At 64.9% G+C, this 8,318-nt stretch overlaps 1 long non-coding RNA gene across 1 annotated transcript; it reads left to right on the top strand.

Moving 5' to 3' along the window:
- Positions 1-6: 6 nt before the first annotated feature.
- LOC106898904 lies at positions 7-703 on the top strand. Its single transcript, XR_001413987.1, has 3 exons — positions 7-300; positions 419-483; positions 566-703. It is a non-coding gene; the product is annotated as an uncharacterized LOC106898904 (long non-coding RNA).
- The last annotated feature ends 7,615 nt before the right edge of the window (positions 704-8,318 follow it).

Genomic DNA, 8,318 nt, shown 5'->3' with positions numbered 1-8,318 from the left:
CCCTTCAGGATGGACCCAGGACGCCTCAGGATGGACCCGGGACCCCCTGAAACGACCCCAAGACCCTTCAGGATGTCACCGTGACCCCGTGAGACCCCCGTGCCGTGTTCCCCCCTCCCAGGAGGAGGAAGAGGATGATGAGGAGGATGAGGAGGAGCGGTGTCACCGCAGCATCGTGGCCTGGTTCTCCGACCACCCCCGCGCCCCCTTCGGGATCCATCGCCTGGTGGAGCTGGGCCGCGGCGCCGGCAAAAAAGCCGGGGATTGGTACGGACCCTCCATCGCCGCCCACATCCTGAGGTGAGAGGGGGGTCGAGAGGGGGGTTCCCCTCATTTTTGGGGGGGTCAGGACCCCCTTTACCCACCCTGGGGTGTCCTTTGTCCCCGTGACCCCCCCCTTTTCTTCATCCCGTGGCAGGAAGGCAGTGGATTCCTGCCCGGAGACCCTCGGTCTCTCCGTCTACGTCTCCCAGGATTGCACTGGTATGTTTTGGGGTCCCCACTACGGGTTTTGGGGGGGGTCCTGGCATCGGGGTGACCCCCCCTTGGTGGTTTTTTTTGGCAGTTTACAAAGGGGACGTGGCGGGGCTGGTGCGGGGGGACGGTGGAGCCCCCCAGGCCGGGCGGCGGCGTCGGGCCGTGGTGATCCTGGTGCCTGTCAGGTTGGGGGGGGACAGGCTGAACCCCGTCTACGTGGATTGTGTCAAGGTAAGGGGGGGGGTAAAGGGACACACACACACACACACACACACGGTGCCGGGGCTGGCGGAGGGATCCTGGGGATGCCAAACGGCTCCTGGTTGTGCCAAAGGGCTCCTGGTGACACCGGGTGGCTCCTGGTGACACCAAGTGGGTCCTGGTGTCATCAAACAGTTCCTGGTGACACCAAGTGGCTCCTGGTTGTTCCACGGAGCAGCTCCTGGTGACACCAAGTGGCTCCCAGTGATGCCAAAGGGCTCCTGGTGACACCAAGTGGCTCCTGGTGACACCAAATGTCTCCTGGTTGTGCCAAAGGGCTCCTGGTGACACCGGGTGGCTCCTGGTGACACCAAGTGGGTCCTGGTGTCATCAAACAGTTCCTGGTGACACCAAGTGGCTCCTGGTTGTTCCACGGAGCAGCTCCTGGTGACACCAAGTGGCTCCCAGTGATGCCAAAGGGCTCCTGGTGACACCAAGTGGCTCCTGGTGACACCAAATGTCTCCTGGTTGTGCCAGGGAGCAGCTCCTGGTGCTGCCAAGTGGGTCCTGGTGACCCCAAATGTCTCCTGGTTGTGCCACGGAGCAGCTCCCGGTGACACCAAGTGGGTCCTGGTGCTGCCAAGTGGGTCCTGGTGACACCAAACGGCTCCTGGTTGTGCCAAAGGGCTCCCAGTTGCACCAGAAGCAGCTCCTGGTGATGCCAAAGGGCTCCTGGTGCCACCAACCAGCTCCTGGTGACCCCAAATGTCTCCTGGTTGTTCCATGGAACAGCTCCCGGTGATGCCAAGTGGCTCCCGGTGACACCAAGTGATTCCCGGTGACCCAAAATGTCTCCTGGTTGTGCCAGGGAGCAGCTCCTGGTGCTGCCAAGTGGGTCCCAGTGACACCAAATGGTTCCAGGTGACACCAAGTGGCTCCTGGTGACACCAACCAGATCCCGGTGCCGCCAAATGGCTCCCGGTTGTGCCAGAAGCAGCTCCCAGTGATGCCGAGTGGCTCCTGGTGACCCCAAATGTCTCCTGGTTGTGCCACAGAGCAGCTCTCAGTGACACCAAGTGGCTCCTGGTGCTGCCAAAGGGCTCCTGGTGCTGCCAAGTGGGTCCCGGTGACACCAACCAGCCCCCGGTGACACCAAAGGGCCCCCGGTTGTGCCAGGGAGCAGCTCCTGGTGCCGCCAAGTGGCTCCCGGTGACACCAAAGGGCCCCCGGTTGTTCTGGGCGGCGTCTCCCGGTCCCGGGGGGTCTCTCCCGGTGTTGGGGGGTCTCTGGGTCTCTCCCGGTCCCGGGGGGTCTCTCCCGGTGTTGGGGGGTCTCTGGGTCTCTCCCGGTCCCGGGGGGTCTCTCCCGGTGTTGGGGGGTCTCTGGGTCTCTCCCGGTCCCGGGGGGTCTCTCCCGGTGTTGGGGGGTCTCTGGGTCTCTCCCGGTCCCGGGGGGTCTCTCCCGGTGTTGGGGGGTCTCTGGGTCTCTCCCGGTCCCGGGGGGTCTCTCCCGGTGTTGGGGGGTCTCTGGGTCTCTCCCGGTCCCGGGGGGTCTCTCCCGGTGTTGGGGGGTCTCTGGGTCTCTCCCGGTCCCGGGGGGTCTCTCCCGGTGTTGGGGGGTCTCTGGGTCTCTCCCGGTCCCGGGGGGTCTCTCCCGGTGTTGGGGGGTCTCTGGGTCTCTCCCGGTCCCGGGGGGTCTCTCCCGGTGTTGGGGGGTCTCTGGGTCTCTCCCGGTCCCGGGGGGTCTCTCCCGGTGTTGGGGGGTCTCTGGGTCTCTCCCGGTCCCGGGGGGTCTCTCCCGGTGTTGGGGGGTCTCTGGGTCTCTCCCGGTCCCGGGGGGTCTCTCCCGGTGTTGGGGGGTCTCTGGGTCTCTCCCGGTCCCGGGGGGTCTCTCCCGGTGTTGGGGGGTCTCTGGGTCTCTCCCGGTCCCGGGGGGTCTCTCCCGGTGTTGGGGGGTCTCTGGGTCTCTCCCGGTCCCGGGGGGTCTCTCCCGGTGTTGGGGGGTCTCTGGGTCTCTCCCGGTCCCGGGGGGTCTCTCCCGGTGTTGGGGGGTCTCTGGGTCTCTCCCGGTCCCGGGGGGTCTCTCCCGGTGTTGGGGGGTCTCTGGGTCTCTCCCGGTCCCGGGGGGTCTCTCCCGGTGTTGGGGGGTCTCTGGGTCTCTCCCGGTCCCGGGGGGTCTCTCCCGGTGTTGGGGGGTCTCTGGGTCTCTCCCGGTCCCGGGGGGTCTCTCCCGGTGTTGGGGGGTCTCTGGGTCTCTCCCGGTCCCGGGGGGTCTCTCCCGGTGTTGGGGGGTCTCTGGGTCTCTCCCGGTCCCGGGGGGTCTCTCCCGGTGTTGGGGGGTCTCTGGGTCTCTCCCGGTCCCGGGGGGTCTCTCCCGGTGTTGGGGGGTCTCTGGGTCTCTCCCGGTCCCGGGGGGTCTCTCCCGGTGTTGGGGGGTCTCTGGGTCTCTCCCGGTCCCGGGGGGTCTCTCCCGGTGTTGGGGGGTCTCTGGGTCTCTCCCGGTCCCGGGGGGTCTCTCCCGGTGTTGGGGGGTCTCTGGGTCTCTCCCGGTCCCGGGGGGTCTCTCCCGGTGTTGGGGGGTCTCTGGGTCTCTCCCGGTCCCGGGGGGTCTCTCCCGGTGTTGGGGGGTCTCTGGGTCTCTCCCGGTCCCGGGGGGTCTCTCCCGGTGTTGGGGGGTCTCTGGGTCTCTCCCGGTCCCGGGGGGTCTCTCCCGGTGTTGGGGGGTCTCTGGGTCTCTCCCGGTCCCGGGGGGTCTCTCCCGGTGTTGGGGGGTCTCTGGGTCTCTCCCGGTCCCGGGGGGTCTCTCCCGGTGTTGGGGGGTCTCTGGGTCTCTCCCGGTCCCGGGGGGTCTCTCCCGGTGTTGGGGGGTCTCTGGGTCTCTCCCGGTCCCGGGGGGTCTCTCCCGGTGTTGGGGGGTCTCTGGGTCTCTCCCGGTCCCGGGGGGTCTCTCCCGGTGTTGGGGGGTCTCTGGGTCTCTCCCGGTCCCGGGGGGTCTCTCCCGGTGTTGGGGGGTCTCTGGGTCTCTCCCGGTCCCGGGGGGTCTCTCCCGGTGTTGGGGGGTCTCTGGGTCTCTCCCGGTCCCGGGGGGTCTCTCCCGGTGTTGGGGGGTCTCTGGGTCTCTCCCGGTCCCGGGGGGTCTCTCCCGGTGTTGGGGGGTCTCTGGGTCTCTCCCGGTCCCGGGGGGTCTCTCCCGGTGTTGGGGGGTCTCTGGGTCTCTCCCGGTCCCGGGGGGTCTCTCCCGGTGTTGGGGGGTCTCTGGGTCTCTCCCGGTCCCGGGGGGTCTCTCCCGGTGTTGGGGGGTCTCTGGGTCTCTCCCGGTCCCGGGGGGTCTCTCCCGGTGTTGGGGGGTCTCTGGGTCTCTCCCGGTCCCGGGGGGTCTCTCCCGGTGTTGGGGGGTCTCTGGGTCTCTCCCGGTCCCGGGGGGTCTCTCCCGGTGTTGGGGGGTCTCTGGGTCTCTCCCGGTCCCGGGGGGTCTCTCCCGGTGTTGGGGGGTCTCTGGGTCTCTCCCGGTCCCGGGGGGTCTCTCCCGGTGTTGGGGGGTCTCTGGGTCTCTCCCGGTCCCGGGGGGTCTCTCCCGGTGTTGGGGGGTCTCTGGGTCTCTCCCGGTCCCGGGGGGTCTCTCCCGGTGTTGGGGGGTCTCTGGGTCTCTCCCGGTCCCGGGGGGTCTCTCCCGGTGTCGGTGATGCCAAGTGGCTCCCGGTGACACCAAGTGATTCCCGGTGACCCAAAATGTCTCCTGGTTGTGCCAGGGAGCAGCTCCTGGTGCTGCCAAGTGGGTCCCAGTGACACCAAATGGTTCCAGGTGACACCAAGTGGCTCCTGGTGACACCAACCAGATCCCGGTGCCGCCAAATGGCTCCCGGTTGTGCCAGAAGCAGCTCCCAGTGATGCCGAGTGGCTCCTGGTGACCCCAAATGTCTCCTGGTTGTGCCACAGAGCAGCTCCCGGTGACACCAAGTGGCTCCTGGTGCTGCCAAAGGGCTCCTGGTGCTGCCAAGTGGGTCCCGGTGACACCAACCAGCCCCCGGTGACACCAAAGGGCCCCCGGTTGTGCCAGGGAGCAGCTCCTGGTGCCGCCAAGTGGCTCCCGGTGACACCAAAGGGCCCCCGGTTGTTCTGGGCGGCGTCTCCCGGTCCCGGGGGGTCTCTCCCGGTGTTGGGGGGTCTCTGGGTCTCTCCCGGTCCCGGGGGGTCTCTCCCGGTGTTGGGGGGTCTCTGGGTCTCTCCCGGTCCCGGGGGGTCTCTCCCGGTGTTGGGGGGTCTCTGGGTCTCTCCCGGTCCCGGGGGGTCTCTCCCGGTGTTGGGGGGTCTCTGGGTCTCTCCCGGTCCCGGGGGGTCTCTCCCGGTGTTGGGGGGTCTCTGGGTCTCTCCCGGTCCCGGGGGGTCTCTCCCGGTGTTGGGGGGTCTCTGGGTCTCTCCCGGTCCCGGGGGGTCTCTCCCGGTGTTGGGGGGTCTCTGGGTCTCTCCCGGTCCCGGGGGGTCTCTCCCGGTGTTGGGGGGTCTCTGGGTCTCTCCCGGTCCCGGGGGGTCTCTCCCGGTGTTGGGGGGTCTCTGGGTCTCTCCCGGTCCCGGGGGGTCTCTCCCGGTGTTGGGGGGTCTCTGGGTCTCTCCCGGTCCCGGGGGGTCTCTCCCGGTGTTGGGGGGTCTCTGGGTCTCTCCCGGTCCCGGGGGGTCTCTCCCGGTGTTGGGGGGTCTCTGGGTCTCTCCCGGTCCCGGGGGGTCTCTCCCGGTGTTGGGGGGTCTCTGGGTCTCTCCCGGTCCCGGGGGGTCTCTCCCGGTGTTGGGGGGTCTCTGGGTCTCTCCCGGTCCCGGGGGGTCTCTCCCGGTGTTGGGGGGTCTCTGGGTCTCTCCCGGTCCCGGGGGGTCTCTCCCGGTGTTGGGGGGTCTCTGGGTCTCTCCCGGTCCCGGGGGGTCTCTCCCGGTGTTGGGGGGTCTCTGGGTCTCTCCCGGTCCCGGGGGGTCTCTCCCGGTGTTGGGGGGTCTCTGGGTCTCTCCCGGTCCCGGGGGGTCTCTCCCGGTGTTGGGGGGTCTCTGGGTCTCTCCCGGTCCCGGGGGGTCTCTCCCGGTGTTGGGGGGTCTCTGGGTCTCTCCCGGTCCCGGGGGGTCTCTCCCGGTGTTGGGGGGTCTCTGGGTCTCTCCCGGTCCCGGGGGGTCTCTCCCGGTGTTGGGGGGTCTCTGGGTCTCTCCCGGTCCCGGGGGGTCTCTCCCGGTGTTGGGGGGTCTCTGGGTCTCTCCCGGTCCCGGGGGGTCTCTCCCGGTGTTGGGGGGTCTCTGGGTCTCTCCCGGTCCCGGGGGGTCTCTCCCGGTGTTGGGGGGTCTCTGGGTCTCTCCCGGTCCCGGGGGGTCTCTCCCGGTGTTGGGGGGTCTCTGGGTCTCTCCCGGTCCCGGGGGGTCTCTCCCGGTGTTGGGGGGTCTCTGGGTCTCTCCCGGTCCCGGGGGGTCTCTCCCGGTGTTGGGGGGTCTCTGGGTCTCTCCCGGTCCCGGGGGGTCTCTCCCGGTGTTGGGGGGTCTCTGGGTCTCTCCCGGTCCCGGGGGGTCTCTCCCGGTGTTGGGGGGTCTCTGGGTCTCTCCCGGTCCCGGGGGGTCTCTCCCGGTGTTGGGGGGTCTCTGGGTCTCTCCCGGTCTGAGGGGGGGGTCCTGAGGGGGGGGGCCAGACTCACAGCCATGAGCTGGTCGTGCTGAGCGGGGTCGAAATCCCCCTCCAGGAGGGAGGGGGTGAAGCCCACACAGAGGTTGCCGGTGGCTTCCCGGAGCCGGGCCAGTCGAGAGGCCACTTCTTCCCTCTTCAGGTTCTTCAGTTGCTTCAATTCTTCCCTTTTTCGGGCTTTTTCCTACAGAAGGGGGGGGGACAGACAGACACTGTGTGTCTCCCCCCCCCGAACTTCTTTTTTATCCCTCACCTTTCACTGAATTTCATTGAATTTCACTGAATTTTTGAGTTGGAAGGGACCAACTAGATGAAGCAGGATTGCCCAGAGTTAGAGCATGTTCCTCAGGAGCATCCAGGTGGGGCTTGAACATCTCCAGAAGAAGGGGAGATATAATTCCTTTAATAATTTAATAATTCATTTAATAATTTAATAATTCACTGAATTTTTAGAGTTGGAAGGGACCATAGAGATCATCTAGTCCAACTACTCTTTCCAGTAGTTCCCTGTCCCTCTTGAACTGGGGAGCCCAGAACTGGTCCCAGTGCTCCAGTTGTGGCCTCCCCAGTGCAGAGCAGAGGGGGACAATGACCTTCCTCCACCTCCTGGCCACACTCTTCCCTCCACAGCCCAGGATCCTCTTGGCCACCAGGGCCCATTGCTGGCTCCTGGAGAGTTTAGTGGCCACCAGGACCCCCAGACCCTTCTTCCCAGTAGATCCACCCCCAACCCCTACTGGTGCCTGGGGTTCTTCCTCCCCAGGTGCAGGACCCTCCACTTGTCCTTGGTGAACCTCATGAGGTTCTTCTTCCTTCCTGAGGAGGTTCTTCCTCATCAGGACCCTTCACTTGTCCTTGGTGAACCTCAGGAGGTTCTTCTTCCTTCCTGAGGAGGTTCTTCCTCATCAGGACCCTTCACTTGTCCTTGGTGAACCTCAGGAGGTTCTTCTTCCTTCCTGAGGAGGTTCTTCCTCATCAGGACCCTTCACTTGTCCTTGGTGAACCTCAGGAGGTTCTTCTTCCTTCCTGAGGAGGTTCTTCCTCATCAGGACCCTTCACTTGTCCTTGGTGAACCTCAGGAGGTTCTTCTTCCTTCCTGAGGAGGTTCTTCCTCATCAGGACCCTTCACTTGTCCTTGGTGAACCTCAGGAGGTTCTTCTTCCTTCCTGAGGAGGTTCTTCCTCATCAGGACCCTTCACTTGTCCTTGGTGAACCTCAGGAGGTTCTTCTTCCTTCCTGAGGAGGTTCTTCCTCATCAGGACCCTTCACTTGTCCTTGGTGAACCTCAAGAGGTTCTTCCTTGCCCAGCTCTCCAGCCTCTCCAGGTCACCCTGGATGGTGGCCCAGCCACTCCGGGGTGTCACCCAGTCCTCCCAGTTTGGTATCATCAGCCAACTTGCTGAGGGGACATCTCAACCCCTCCTCCAGGTCATATATTGACCAGCACTGGACCAAGTATGGACCCCTGGGGGCCACCAGTGGTCACAGGCTTCCAACTTGAACCTGCTCCATTCCTCATGACCCTTTGGGTCCTGTCCCACAGCCAAGTTCTCCATCCACCTCCCTGTCCCCTCTTCCAGCCCACAATTCCTCAATTTCCCAACGAGGATGTTATGGGACACGGTGTCCAAAGCCTTGCTGAAGTCAAGGTAGATGATTAACTAATTAACACTATTAATTAATTGCTGCAGGGGCAGCCTCCGCCGCGGCGCCGCTCAGCACGAAGCTCTCTCCGACTCCTCCAACATCTACGGCCTCTCGGGTAAGAAAAGCAGAAAAAAGCAGGAAAAACGAGCCTTTTTCCTATTTCATTTAAAAAATATCAATCCAAATCCAGCCAAAATCACGCTCTTCTTCCTTAATTATGTTTTTTTTTTACTTAAAAACTTCCTGAAAGTTAATCTGTGCTAAATTATTCTCACCGCCTTCGTTCAAACTCTTCTCAGGGTGCTGAGGTGCCCCCTCCTGCTAATTAAATAATTAAAGCAAATTAA

This window comes from Calidris pugnax, unplaced genomic scaffold (assembly GCF_001431845.1).
Source record: "Calidris pugnax isolate Ruff unplaced genomic scaffold, ASM143184v1 scaffold571, whole genome shotgun sequence".
Lineage (NCBI taxonomy): Eukaryota > Metazoa > Chordata > Aves > Charadriiformes > Scolopacidae > Calidris > Calidris pugnax.
The sequence above is the reverse complement of the archived record's forward strand: the minus strand, read 5'-3'. Positions and strand labels throughout refer to the sequence as shown.